This window comes from Suncus etruscus, chromosome 6 (assembly GCF_024139225.1).
Source record: "Suncus etruscus isolate mSunEtr1 chromosome 6, mSunEtr1.pri.cur, whole genome shotgun sequence".
NCBI classification, from domain to species: domain Eukaryota; kingdom Metazoa; phylum Chordata; class Mammalia; order Eulipotyphla; family Soricidae; genus Suncus; species Suncus etruscus.
Genome location: NC_064853.1, coordinates 33,114,980 through 33,130,761, shown reverse-complemented (window position 1 = coordinate 33,130,761; position 15,782 = coordinate 33,114,980).

Genomic DNA, 15,782 nt, shown 5'->3' with positions numbered 1-15,782 from the left:
TATTGGCTGACTCGCTGGATCCAGAGCAGCTATTGGACGGCGGGAACGCCCGTCAGGAAGCGTCCCCACCTTCCTGGGGGTAGGTCAGAGGGTCTGTGGGAGGGCTTGCTAGATGCTTGGAATAGGGAGTCGAAGGTGAGGCTTTCGTCGAAATCGTGTCTCATCCTGGCAGGACTCTCACATACGTCAGCTAGCTATCTCTACCGTCCTCTATAGCTACAGCTCTGAAAGCTAGAGGTAAAAAAAAAAACAAAAAACGTTTTAAACGGTTGAGGAGGCCCGTGCCAACCTGCCTCCCCGCCCTGCCAGTTGTGGGCCTAGCAGTGGTCCTCAAACTATGGCCCGCGGGCCACATATTGTATTTGTATCTGTTTTGTTTCTTCATTGCAAAATAAGATATATGCAGTGTGCATAAGAATCATTCATAAGTTTTGTTTTTACTATAGTCAGATCCTCCAATGGTCTGAGGAACAGTGAACTGGCCCCCTGTTTAAAAAGTTTGAGGACCCCTGCCCCTAGTGAGTGAGAAGCAGGGGTGGGTGGTGTGTTAGGGAACAGCTTTCTTGCCTTTATCGCACATGTAACAAATGTGTACTAGCACCTATTAAGTCGATGGCCTCTAATGGCCTCTAATCAGCTTTGGGCCTGATTTCTGTAAGTCTTGACAGGAGAGGAAAACAGCTCTAATAAGGAGGGATCAAATAATAATATAATCATAATAAACAGATCTAATAAGGGATAAGAAGGACTTCTGGAGGCCAGAATTTATGGCAGTGGGGATGCTTCTTGATCTGACTTTTGAAAGATTTGTAGAGATCTGGAGAGAAAAAATCTGATAAAGTTCTACCAAGGATGAATAAATAGGAGTTATGAGCCCTCTCTTGCCAGAGGAGAGACTAATCTGACAGGTCCACATCCTGGAAACTGACGCTACTAAACTCAGCTTTGAGTTTATCAGTAGCTCTTCCTTATAGAAAAAAAAATTTTTTTTCCAGGCCAGAGAATTAGTACAGGAGGTAAAGCACTGGCATGCAGACAGCCTGGGTTCAAATCTCTGGTTCCACAGTTAGTTTGACCATGGCCAAAAGCTGCACCTGGGGGCCAGAGAGATAGTACAGTGAGTAGGGAGCTTGCCTTGCACACAGCCAATCTAGGTCCAATCCTGGGTACCACATATCGTCCCCCAAACACCACCAGGAATGATTTCTGCGAGCACAGCCAGGAGTAATCCTTGAGCATCTAAAGTTAGCCCCAAAACAAAACAAAAAAAAAAAAAAAAAAACAAGAAAATTCTGAGTGTATAGTCTATGAATGCAAGAGCTTAGAATTTATCCCGAGGACAATGGTATTTTATGCAAGAATTTTATGCAAGACTACTAAGATGTTATGCAAAGAAGTAATGATTAGATGATATCATATTAATGATGAGAATGGACTACGGATTGGGAGAAGGAGGGAGACCCATTGGGGAAAATTATGGTGGCCTAAAGCATGGAGAGGTAACAGAAAAGAAGAGAAGATGGATTCCTTAGACATATGTAAGCTAAAAAAGAACTTGACTTGTGGGGCCAGAGAGATTGTACAGTAGGTAGGCTGTTTGCCTTGCATATGGCCAACCTGGGTTCAATCCTTGGCATTCCATATGGTCCCTTAGCTTTCAGGAGTGATTCCTGAATGCAGAGCCAGGAGTAACCCCTGAGTATCACTGGGTGTGGCCCAACAACAAAACAGAAAAAAATAATTTGACTTGTTTCCTCATGGTTAGCAATGAAAGAAAAATGAAAGTGGGCTTATAAATTCCTGGCTTGCTCAAACAAAAAGAAGGATCCCAGGTGTTTAGGAGATGGTCATTTCTGGATATAGTGATTTTGAGGTGCCACTGATTCAGCCAAGTGAAGACTGAAGATGCCTGCCTAACTGGAATTTGCAATAGAAACAGAATATGGTGATCTGTGAAGCTTTATAAATGATGGTCACACTTTTTGTTGATGTTGGAATTGGATGTTGGGCTTATCTGAGACTAAGAGTAGAGTGAGAAGATAGTCTAGATAGAACAAAGCCCTGAGAGGACTGCAAAGGTAATTGAGATAAATTGTTCAGAATGGTAAAAAAAAATCATGGATTGAGGCTGGGAGATATCTCTAGGACTAGTGCACAGGTTTTGCATGCCAGAAACTTGGATTCAGTAACCACGCCACATGTTCCGACAAGCACTACCGGATGTGACCCAAAAATAAAATAATACATCAGATAGAAAGTACAGGAGTTAAGGCACTTTTCTTTTTGTGTGTGTGTGTGTGTGTGTGTGTGTGTGTGTGTGTGTGTGTGTGTGTGTGTGGTTTTTGGGTCACACCGGCAGTGCTCAGGGGTTTTTCCTGGCTCCATGCTCAGAAATTGCTCCTGGCAGGCACAGGGGACCATATGGGGCGCTGGGATTCCAACCGATGACCTCCTGCATGAAAGGCAAATGCCTTACCTCCAGGCTATCTCTCCAGCCCCAGGCACTTTTCTTAATGCAGCCAATCCATATTCAAATATCTGGCAATATATATGATCCCCTGAGCACTACCTGGAGTGACCCCTGAACAGAGTCAGGAGTAATCCCTGAACATTGCCAGGGTTTACTCAACAAAAACAAAACAGAAAAATCAAAAAATAATTATGATTGTTAGAATATGATATTCAGAAGCCAAGAGAGAAAGATGTGAGGCTAACCAAGTAAAATGTTTAACCAAGTAAAATGAAGTTTGAAAAATATCTATGGATTTAGAAACAAGGAAGTTGATCATGCCCTTGGCAAAATCTTTTTTTAATGGAGTGACAAAAGCAGAGGTCAAGTTATGGGGAGTTGGGAAATGTGTGAAAAGGTGAAACAGGAAATCCTGTGTACACACATGGTGTACTTTTAAGAAGTTTGGCTTTTTGGAGGAATAAAAAAGAATTAACTTGAAGGAGATGGGTATTTTATTCAGATGAAGAAATGCTCTTAGATGAATACAAGCAAAGAAGACAAAGATAAAATCATAAAAAGTGGCTGAGGGGCCGGAGCAGTGGCGCAAGTGGTATTGCATTTACTAGCCTAGGATGGACCACAGTTCGATCCCCTGGCATCCCATATGGTCCCCCAAACCAGGGGCAATTTCTGAGCTCAGAGCTAGGATTAACCCCTGAGCGTCACTGGGTGTGACTCAAAAACAAACAAAAACAAAAGGGGCTAAGTGTTTGTCTAAGGAGCAGGACATTTGCCTTCCACATGGCTAACCTGGGTTTGATCCCCCAGACCCTATATGGTCCCCCAAGACTGACTGAAGTGATTCCTGAGCACAGAGCCAGGAATAACACCTGAGCACCACCGGGCATGACCAAAATAATGTAAAGGAACTGGGTGTGTTTTGGTGATAAGACACTAACCCCATTCCTACCTCTGAAATATTTAGGGTATAGAAAAGTTCTCAAGAAGTGTTCCCAGGGCCCGGAGAGATAGCACATCGGTGTTTGCCTCACAAGCAGCCGATCCAGGACCTAAGGTGGTTGGTTCGAATCCCGGTGTCCCATATGGTCCCCCGTGCCTGCCAGGAGCTGTTTCTGAGCAGACAGCCAGGAGTAACCCCTGAGCACTGCTGGGTGTGGCCCAAAAACCAAAAAAAAAAAAGTGTTCCCAAGCAACTTTGGGGAAGTAGGCAGAGCTACTACAGAAAAGCTAAGGAGGAAGGAGATTTCACCAATCTGGACCAAAGGTGTCCCATAAGATGGTTGGGAAATAGGAAAAGTAGAAAACTATATCAAGAAAGATGAAGTAATAAAGAGGTGAGGAACATAGACATTTTGTGGAGAGATTATGAAAACAGGTCTGTGGAGTAGAGCTGGGACACAGAGTCAGAGGAAAAGAAGGACCTTAGAAAATGTAGTGGGATCTTCTTGGGGGAAAAATAGAGTCAAAAGGATTGTTCCAGCTACAAATAGGACAGGAAATGAGGTATACGGGGAGAGGATGCAGGAAAGGCAGAGTCAGGTAGCCTAGGACATAGCTCATTAGTAGGGGGCTTGCTTTATCTGTATGAGGCCTTGGGTATAACAGCTGGCACCCAGATAAAATGGAGGCAGATAGCAGGCTAGGTCTGTGAAGGAGATATGAAAGGGAAGCAGAGAAGGAATCTATGAAGAAGATGGGAACAAACTGGATGCATATGCCTTTGTGGTGGAAAGAAAAGCCAGGATACCCTCTTTGGCTCAACCTGAGTCTGGAAGGAGAAATCCTTGTTTTTCTTCTTCACTGTGTTTTGTATTTCTCTGACTCACTCACTCACCACATTACCTGCCTCACTCAAATGGGAGCTGAGAATATGGAGTCTGTAGAGAACATTTCTGTCCCATTCTGAAGGTGGAACTTTCAGTAACAGGCAACAGTGACAGGTTGTGGTGTCTAAGACCACCTGGGACAGTGAGCCACTCATGCCCTTGAAGGCCCTTAACTTTTAAGAATGCACCTTTTGATTTGGCATTGGGGCAGAAACCCTCTGAGAAATTTACTTAGAAACTAAACCTCCCAGGGCCGGAGCAATGGCGAAGTGGTAGGACATTTGTCCTTGCACGCAGCTGACCCAGGACGGACCTCGTTTCAATCCCCCAGCGTCCCATATGGTCCCCCAAGCCAGAAGTGATTTCTGAGCACATAGCCAGGAGTAACCCCTGAGTGTCATTGGGTGTGGCCCAAAAACCAAAAGAAAAAAAGAAAAGAAAAGAAACCATGGGCCAGAGAGATAGCATGAAGGTAGGGCGTTTGCTTGCATGCAGAAGGAAGGTGGTTCTAATCCTGACATCTCATTTGGTCCCCTGAGCCTGCCAGAAGCGATTTCTGAGCATAGAGCCAGGAGTAACCCCTGAGTGCAGCCGGGTGTGACCCAAAAAAACCCGAACAAACAAAAAAGAAACCAAACCTCTGCATCTCGGTACCTCTTCCCATTAGTTACTATGGATTTTGGTTGATGAAGAGAGCTCTGGGGATCATGAGATTGTATGGTTTTAGTTTCCCTGCATGAAGGAGAACCATTTGGCTGCTATAGAAGTGATTTGTGGTTGTGTCCAGATTTATTAATCACCTCTGAAAATGGAAAGGAAATTAAAAACAAGAAGTCCACTCCGGACTGTAGACACCATTCATTTGCTATCCTTGCAGGAGGCCCCGCCAAGGTGACGAGGCCACACACAAGCCAATTTGGATCCAGGTTCCTAATCTGGATTTTAATTTCATGTCTTTCGGTTTTTTCAGACCATTCTCTCTCCAGGGTAAAATAATGACTGTTTTAATTGGCTGCCACTTACAGAGAGATTCCAGTAAGCGTGATGGCACCCACATATTTTTTCTCTGGCATGGAGGGCCTGTTCCAGTCCTTATGATCAGGCTGGTAAAACTGACTTTTACTACATCCCGCATACCCATGATCAGCTGACTATAAATTATATCCTCCTTTCCAAAAGCCATTTTCCATTAGTGTTAATTTGTTTGCTTCTCATTTCCACCGATCATTAGAATCTCTAGTTGTGAGCATCAAATTGGAAATAATTTCTTTGACATTTCAATTTTTTTTTTCCTCTCCTTCTTGAATGCCATTTGGCAGCTACCAAAGAACATTATGGTTTGCGGAGGAACAGTTCACTCCAATTACAATTTAACTGACCGTTCATGGCACTGAATCCCTGTCCTTAGTGTCCAAAATGATACCGCTGCTGACATTGCCACATCCTGTCATGACTGTAAAATGCCTCATAGACTCTGCCCTGGCCTTCCTGCATGGAGATTCTGCCACTCTGCAGAGGGGAGCTTTGGGAAGTTGGTTGTTTTATTGACTGACTCTGATTTCACCATCAAAGGAGCTTGATGATTTTTTCACTCATTTACCCAACGAACATTTACTAAATGTCTATTTGGTGCCAGGCATGATGCCAGGTAGAACTCACACTTCAATGGGCGGGGTGGTTGTTCTGCAGTATAGTTGAGGGACAGGTGCATAACTAGGACTACAGAACCAAGAACCTCTAGTTGTCAGGAGGAGTAGCCAAAGGGCACAAAGGAGGTTCCCAGTGCTGTTGGCAGAACAATGTAGAGATACAGAGAGCATTAGGAGGGCCTCATGAGTTGAGAAGTTAAAATTGAACTATGAAATGTGAATGTTAGGGCCCGGAGAGATAGCACAGTGGTGTTTGCCTTGCAAGCAGCTGATCCAGGACCAAAGGTGGTTGATTCGAATCCCGGTGTCCCATATGGTTCCCCGTGCCTGCCAGGAGCTATTTCTGAGCAGACAGCCAGGAGTAACCCCTGAGCACCATCAGGTGTGGCCCAAAAACCAAAAAAAAAAAAAAAAAAGTGAAATGTGAATGTTATAGCAACTAAGGTTAGCCCAGGAGCCAAGTTTTATTTTTGTTTTTGTTTTGTTTTGTTATGAGGGGTCATACCAAGCAGCATTCAGTGGTTACTGCTGGCTCTGAGCTCAGAAATCACTCCTGACAGGCTCAGGGGACCACATGGGATGCCGGGAATCAAGCTGGGGTTCATCCTGTGTTGGCCACGTGCAAGGTAAATGCCCTACTGCTGTGCTATCACTCCAACCCTAGGGGCCAGGGTTTTTTTTTTCCTTTTTTTTAAAATAAATTTATTTTTAATTATGAGAACAAAGATGCAAAGAAAGAGGACAAGGTAAAGTTACAGTGGAAGGATAATCACCTATAAACAGAATTCTTAGAAGAAAACCCCATGCTGATACCTTAATTTTGAACTTTCAGCCAAAGAACATTAAGAAAAGTAAAATACTTTGTTATTATAATTAAAAATAAAAAATTAAAAAAAGAAAAGTAAAATAGAACCCATGTACAATTACTTTGTCCCTCAAGTCCCCAGATTATAGTACATTATAACATTTCTTAGCAGTACACAAAGCAATCTAAGGCCATAAAGCTTATGTAACTCCTTGAACTTTGAAGGCATAGTATTTTCTTACATTTCCTTGCACATGCATATTATTTTAAGTTAACCTCAAAAGTTTAAGTGGGTTTGTTTTTTTAAGGATTAGAGTCAAAGGAGCACCGTAAAAACAGTGTTAGAGTTGCAGTTTTTGTTTGCATAGGCCCACCAAATATGAGGACATGGAAAGGAAAAGCCTTGGCCTAAATTTGAGACCCTACCCCTGAAGTTTCCTGGCAGAAGACCAACTCTAGGCTCCAGGCAAACTAGTTTGTCCAATCCAAGTCATTGACTATAGTGCCAATACACTTTTATTTTTCACAGTCTCTGTTGTTGGTATCATGTTTCTGTGTTAAAGATCCTGGAATCTGCATATAAATTGAAGTCAGGATGGTGTAGAGCATCCTCTAGTTTTGCCTCACAATAAAAGGGCAATGCAGAGAGCCCTGTCCTGTAAGCAGGTCGTTGTTGTCAAGTCTTCTTAGTGTTGAGGGAAGTCTCTTTTGAGCAGGTCAATGTCAGAGCAGTGATAGGGTCTTCCGTGGTAGAGGATTGCTTCCAGATGATGTTATAAATGACCTTGGATATAGTTAGCTTCCCTGGTTCAGGGGTGAATGGAGAATGCCCATTCTTCTGAGGCCTGTGCCAGGTCATTATGTCAATGTTCAGGGTGTAAGGACCCATTGCTCTACAAGATTTCTGTGTTCCTACCTCTATTAGATAAGAACTTATTTGTATGTATTGTATTTTCCCATTTTAATATGCCTATGCAAACAAGGAACAATGCCACATGGCATTATAGGAGGGGCCAGGTTTTAAAGTTGGAACTTAGACTATATTCTGTAAATTAGAGGGAGAAATATGGGGAAAAGGCAAATATAGGAGCTTGTGGAAAGGCAAGTCAACAAAGGCTTTGCTGAGGTATTGGTTTTGGTTGGTGAAGACAGACAGTTGTTGAAGGGGAGTACAATGGGATGGGAAGATGCAAAGACTAAACAAAACAAAAAAGAGCTCAAAATGGGATGGGAAGTTGGAACTGGAGAGATAGCACATAGTAGGTAGGGAATTTGCCTTGCACACAGCCGACCCAGAATGGACCCAGGTTTGATTCCTGGTATCCCATATGGTTCCCCAAGCCAGCCAGGAACGATTTCTGAGTGCAGAACTAGGAGTAACCCCTGAGCACCTCCAGGTGTGGCTCAACCCCCCTCAAAAACAAAACAAAACAAACAAAAAACCAAAGGGACAGAGTCTAGAATACCTGGGAAGCCAGGATCCCGAATAGTCAGGTTCAGAATGCAGGGAAGATGGGGTTTTGCTTGCTGATATTGGTTTCTGAATGAAGCAGGAAGCCAGGGTTCCAGGACCTCCTCCATGACCCCTCCCAATTTATCTTTCACACCCAGCCACCAGACCCCATGGCACCTACCTACATAATTTTTGGGGGGAGGGGTCACATTCAGCAACGCTCAGGGTTTATTTCTGGTTGTGCACTCAGAAATTACTCCTTGAGGCTGGAGCAATAGCACAGCAGTAGAGCATTTGCCTTGCACAGTGCCGACCTGGGACAAACCTTCGTTCGATCTCTGGCATCCCATATGGTCCCCCGAGCCCCCAGGTGTGATTTCTGAGCACAGAGCCAGAAGTAACCCTGAGCGCCATTGTGTGAGGCCCAAAAACAAACAAAAATAATTATTCCTGGTAGGCTCAGGGGATTATAAGAGATACCAGGGATTGAACCGGGTCGGCTGCATGCAGGCAAATGCCCTACCCTACTGTGCTATCACTCAGTCCCCCTAGATAATTGGCAACATGCAAGGCAAATGCCCTACCACTGTTTTATCACTCCAGTCCCCACTGATGACACTTTTATGTTTTGTTTTATTTAGTTAGTTTTTGTTTGTTTTGGTCACACCCAGCGGTGCTCAGAGATTACTTCTGGCTTTGCTCTCAGGAATCATTCCTGGCAGGCTTGGGGACCATACAGAATGCCAGGAATTGAACCCAGATTCATCACATTCAGCCACATGCAAAGCAAACACCCTACCGCTGTGCTATCTCTCTGGCCCCACAATCTTATGTTTCTAAAATTATTTCTGATCTTGTTACTCTTTGGAGGGTTTTGTCTTCGGGTCACAGCAGCAATGTTCAGGGATTACTCCTGGCTCTGCACTTATGAATCACTCCTGTCAGTACTTGGAGGAACATTCAGAATGCCAGGGCATGCAAGGCAAGCCCCTACCTGCTGTACTGTTTCTCTGGGCCCCTCTGATTACTCTTTTTTGTTTGTTTGTTTTTTTGTTTTCGGGCCACACCCAGCATTGCTCAGGGGTTACTCCTAGCTGTCTGCTCAGAAATAGTTCCTGGCAGGCACGGGGGACCATATGGGACACCGGGATTCAAACCAACCACCTTTGGTCCTGGATCGGCTGCTTGCAAGGCAAACGCTGCTGTGCTTTCTCTCTGGGCCCCTCTGATTACTCTTAAATCAGCCCTTCAGCATCTTCATATTGTCCTTCAGATATCAGACAAACCTGTTTTTCCAACTCAACTTTGCCATTTCCATCCTCATACCATCTTATCCCATTCAGAACAATCTCAACAATGACAATGGGAACTACAGAACCTTCGAGATAGTGCATGGATTAAGGTGCTTGACTTGCATCCTGCCAATTCTAGTTTTAAGTCCCAGCACTATATACATCATGCTCTGCAAGGGATTACTCTTGAGCATGTGTAAGACATTTTTTAAGCAGTTGATTGACTGATTGATTGATTGGTTGGTTTTTGTGCCACACCCAGCTTTGCTCAGAGGTTACTCCTGGCTCTGTGTTCAAAAATCACTCCTGGCAGGGTCGGGGAATATGGGAATATGGAATGTCAGGAATCGAACCAGTTCCATCCTGGGTCGCTGCATGCAAGGCAAGTGCCCTACCGTTGTGCTATCTCTCCGGCCCTGTGTCCTAAAACTTAAAAGAAACAGGAACTACACTTTATTGCTTTATTCAGGATTTTGGTATGTTGGATTGGCCCTTGTGTGGTACCATCACAAATCAAAGAACTAAAGCCCAGCAAAGGTAAATCATTTATAAAGATCACACAGCCAGAGGTAGCTCATCCAACTACAGTTTCTAACCACTATACTTGACTGCCACCTCACAGTTCTCTAAACATGCCTATGCTCTCTTGGGCATGCAGAATGGTGTGTGGCCACAAAGAGTGATGAGTTTAGTTAGAAAAATAACTACATTTTGGGGGCTGGAGAGATAGCATGGAGGTAAGGCATTTGCCTTTCATGCAGAAGGTCATCGGTTCGAATCCCGGTGCCCCATATGGTCCCCCGTGCCTGCCAGGAGCAATTTCTGAGCCTGGAGCCAGGAATAACCCCTGAGCACTGCTGGGTGTGACCCAAAAAACACAAAAAAAAAATAATAACTACATTTTGAACTATCCTAATAATGAGAATGTATGAGGGAAATAGAAAGGCTGTCTAGAGTACAGGCGGGGGTTGGGTGGGGAGGAGGGAGATTTGGGACATTGGTGATGGGAATGTTGCACTGGTGATGGGTGGTGTTCTTTACATGACTGAAACTCAAACACAATCATGTATGTAATCAAGGTGTTTAAATAAAATATATTTAAAAAAAAAAAAAGAATGGTGTATGGAGTGTGGGATGCTGCCTCCTTCAGCCAACCTGGGCCAAGGGCTCAGAGAGTCAGATTTCATTGGTGGCAGAATTTAAACGAAGTGCTTTGGTATCAAGTGTTTGAAACATTCTCCGGAGGGGAATGGAGAACAACTGAAGTGTGCGAAGCACTGGAACGAGTCCACTAGGCATATTGTTTCTGGGCCCTCACTGTGGAGATTAGGATGGAGTAAGCCAGGCAGCTGTTGTAGTAAATAAGGTGAAAATGAGGGTGTGGACTCAAGTCCTGACCATGAAGGTGAAGATTAATGGGCCAGTCTGAGGGGGAATTTGGAGAGTATAATTGCAAGACTTGGCGATTGTTCCAGTAAGGAGGGCAAGAGAGAGCAGTGTCAGAGACAGCTCTTTGGGGACAAGGAAAATGGATCAAAAGGACCAGCAGAGGAGTAGATCTTCCCTTTGGGGCTTACTGAGGGGAAGACTGTGAGAAACAAATCATTAACTACATAATTCTTATCTTCATGATCCAGACTCAGGAGGTCCTCATGCCCACATATGACATGAGTGTGTGAGTGAGGTAGCCCAGAGCAAAGTGAAGAAGTGAGAACATTTGAAAAGGCACTACAGGGCACTGATGATCCAGAATGAGGGGCTTATTATATTTAATTGGGGTGGGAGAAGGGTGATTTAGGCCACAGCCAGCAGTGATCAGGGCTTACTCCTAGCTCTGTACTCAATATCACTCCTTCACACCTGTTGGAATTCAGGGAACCATATGGTCAAAGCAAATGCCTTTATATATGTCTCTTTCACGCTTGCTCCCTAGCTCTCTCGCTTGCTCACTCTCTTTTTTTTTTTTTTTTTTTTTTTACCACACTCAGTTGTGCCCAGGGCTTACTCCTGGCTCTATACTCGGGAATCTCCTCCTGGCTCTGTACTCAGGAATCTCCTGGCAGTGTTCAGGGAACTATCTGCAGTGCTCGGGGTTAAGCCCAGGTCAGCTCTGTACAAGCATACCAATTGTACTGTCCCTCCAGTCCAAGAAACAATTCTTTTTTTGTTTGTTTTGGTTTTTGGTTTTTTGGGTCACACCCGGCAGCGCTCAGGGGTTACTCCTGGCTCTATGCTCATAAATCGCTCCTGGGGGGCCAGAGAGATAGCATGGAGGCAGGGCATTTGCCTTCCATGCAGAGGACTGTGGTTCAAATTCTGGCATCCCATATGGTTCCCCAAGCCTGCCAGGAGCAATTTCCGAACTTAGAGCCAGGAGTAACCCCTGAGTGCTGCTGGGTGTGACCCCCCCCCCAAAAAAAAAACAAACAAAGAAATCGCTCCTGGAAGGCTCAGGGGACCATATGGGATTCGAACCACCCTCCTTCTGCATGCAAGCAAACGCCCTACCTCCATGCTATCTCTCCAGCCTGCAAGAAATAATTCCTTTTTTTTTTTTTTTTTTTTTTTTTGTGGTTTTTGGGTCACACCCGGCAGTGCTCAGGGGTTATTCCTGGCTCCAGGCTCAGAAATTGCTCCTGGCAGGCACGGGGGACCATATGGGACGCTGGGATTTGAACCGATGACCTCCTGCATGAAAGGCAAACATCTTACCTCCATGCTATCTCTCCAGCCCCTTCTTTTTTTTTTTTTTTTTAGAAACAATTCTTAATTCCAGATAAAACCAATTTATAAAAGAACAAAAATGTAAATGTGCATCCTGAGTGAACCGTGTTTATTTACTTGGTGAAAATGTAAACACAGAGCCTAGAGCAAAAGCACAGCAGATAGGGGGCTTACCTTCCCTACGCTGACCCAGATTCTATTTCCAGCACCACATATGATCTTCTGAGCCTGCCAGGAATGATCTCTCAGTACAATAGCAAGACTATGCCCTGAGCACCACCATGTGTGACCCGAAATCACCCTCCAAGAAATGTGAATACTTGATTTAACTATGAGTTGTGGAAAGCTATATTATGAAGGTAGGGGAAAGAAAATCAGAAAATAAAGGAATTCAAGAGAATTCCTCAACTGCCAGAATATGTCTTTGTTTTGATTTGGGGCCACACCCATTGACACTCGGGTTACTCCTAGCTATGCGCTCAGAAATCGCCCCTGGCTTGAGGGGACCGTATGGGACGCTGGGCCAGGAACTGAACCTCAGTCGTCCTAGGCTAGTGCTTGCAAGGCAGACGCCTTACCTCTAGCGCCACCACTCTGGCCCCAACTGCCAGATTAAGAAAGAAATATGGCCTTAAACGTACAAGCTGGGCCCAGAGAGATAGCACAGCGGCGTTTGCCTTGCAAGCAGCCGATCCAGGACCAAAGGTGGTTGGTTCGAATCCCGGTGTCCCATATGGTCCCCCGTGCCTGCCAGGAGCTATTTCTGAGCAGACAGCCAGGAGTAATCCCTGAGCATTGCCGGGTGTGACCCAAAAACAAAACAAAACAAAACAAAAAAAAAAAAACAAAAAAAAAAAAAAAACGAACAAGCTAGGACTTGAGCAGGGGTCTCAAATTCGCAGCCCGCGGGCCATTTGGGGCCCTCCGTACAACATTTTGTGGCCCGTGGCTGGCCTTCAAATATCGCAGTATTCGCGATAAAAATAATAATAAAATTAAAATAAAAATCGCATTATTAAACATTCGCATACCCAAGCAGTTCTGTTTGGGGTATGCAAATGCTTAATGCGATTTTTTTTCTTACTAATGCGATTTTTTATTGCGAATATTCGGTAAGCGAAATCCCTTATGCGGCCCTGCCTCACCCGACTGTGCCTCCTGCGGCCCCCAGGTAAATTGAGTTTGAGACCCCTGGACTAGAGGGAGAGCACACAGTGAGCTAAGCACCGCTTTGCATGCTGGAGGCCTGGCACCACAGTCCACTGAGCCTCACAGGAAGTAGCCCTTGGGCACAGAATTGGAATCCAGCACTGCTGGATGTGGCCTCCCCCACAAAAAAGGACCCTCCAAAACAGTCCCATTTCAACGTAAGAGTTAAGCATGGGGCTGGAGAGATAGCACAGCGGTGAGACGTTTGCCTTAGATGCAGAAGGACGGTGGTTCAAATCCCCACATCCCATATAGTCCCCCGAGCCTGCCAGGAGCGATTTTTGAGCGTAGAAACAGGAGTAACCCCTGAGTGCTGCCGTGTGTAAACCCCCCCCACCACCACAAAAAAGAGTTAAGCATGGCTAGAGAAGGCCCAGGGGAAATCAAGCACTGTTTCTGATTTTGAAAATTATTTTATTTGCATTTCTTTCCCCCTTCCCTGCCATTGTTACTGCTACTGCTACTGTGACACCCAGATATCTCAGGTGCCTGGCTGTGCTCTCACACACACATTAGGTTGCTGTGTTCCCTGGAGATCACATATCTTCTTTGCAGGACCTGCATATATGAATAGTGTGGCACTGGGACTGGCACACTCTACCATAGCAGGGTCTGGGATCCCAAACTCTCGTGCTTCTAGAACCACTCTGGGGCACCCAGGGCAGCACTGGTGAATGAACTCAGTTCCTACAACTGAGCAGCTCCTGATTTTTTTGGTGTGTCTGAAGAGCCACTAACAAGCCAGATCTTAAATCCAAATCTCATGTTCTTGCCTTTCTACCATAGGATTCACCATACTGCAGGTAGGTACTACAGGTTAAGGTACTTGCCTTGCATATGACCAACCTAGGTTTGATCTCTAGCACAATATATAGTCTTCTGAGTATATCTACAAGTGATCCCTGAGCACAGAACCAGGAGCTTAGGCATAGTGTGGCCCAAAAATAATTAAAATGTGAACTCACAAATCCAAGGCTGCCTTTTGTTTGTTTATTTGTTTTGTTTTGGGGCCACACCCGGTGACACTCAGGGGTTACTCCTGTCTATGCATTCAGAAATCGCTCCTAGCTTGGAGGACCATATGGGACACCGAGGGATTGAACTGAGGTCTGTCCTAGGTTAGAGTGTGCAAGACAAACGCCCTACCACTTTCGCCACTGCTCTGGCCCCCAAAGTTGCCTTGAAGAGCCTACCAAGAAGTTGTCAGAGGGCCAGAGAGATAGCACAGTGGTAGGGCATTTGCCTTAAATGCAGAAAGATGGTGTTTCAAATCCCGGCATCCCATATGGTCCCCCAAGCCTGCCAAGAGCAATATCTGAGCATAAAGCCAGAAGTAACCCCTGAGCGCTGCTGGGTGTGACCCAAAAACTGAAAGGAAAAAAAAAAGCTATCAGAGCTTTGCCAGGGTCGAGGTGTCTTTGATAGTACCTATCTTTGGTAGGATTTGGGTCATCTCTGTGTTCAGGTCAATCCTCAGCTATGGCTCCATCCCCAGGCCATGTGGATGCCTTTCCCTGAGCTGAGCACACATCCAGTGTCCTCTGGGGAGCAGTGGAGGTTGGTGGATGAGTCTGTCCCAGCGTGCCTCTGCTCATTGCTTCCTAATAAAATTCTGATAGCTGGGCCCCATCAATATCTCAAATATAGGTGAGGAAACGTTAATTTAGAATCAATTTTAGGATGTTTCAGACTGTAAAGTCCTTTTAACTAGATCTCTGGCGAAGATGTAGAAGCACTTTATGGGACTGTAAATTTCATGTTGAACAGTCTTCGTGAAATACACATCTTCCCTACATACAAGCTGTTCTCTCCATATCAATCATGGCCCCTGCGAGTAATGTTTCACAAATATTCTGTAAATCACAGAAAACCCCCATGATAATGTGAAATATGACTTTCACTTGTCTGTGAGACAAAAGAACAGCACATGCCTCTCTCCCATCAGCACTAACATTTGTTATGGATAATAACACTTTCAATCACAACTATTTTTGGAAAACGGGTTTATTTTAAACCTCCCCTCCCCGACTGCAAACTCTCTTCCAAGGACACAGACTCCTACAAAACATAGTCCATTAATCCCACTATGAAATGGGAACATGTTTTCCCCCACTAAACTTTTTTTTAAGTTTTTTTTTTTAAGAGAATGGGTTTAGAAGCCTAATGTACAAGGTTAAAGGGCATCTTAGCTGATTGGCAGAAAAGGGAGCTGAATCTCAAAAGTCCCCAAAATTCTGGTGATATGCAAATCCAGGGGTAAGAAAGGCAGAGGGGTAGGGAGGGGGGGCATGATCATTTAGAACCTTTCTTTTAGCTGGAGTCAGTGGCCCTTTGAGTTTTTGGTGCCAGCA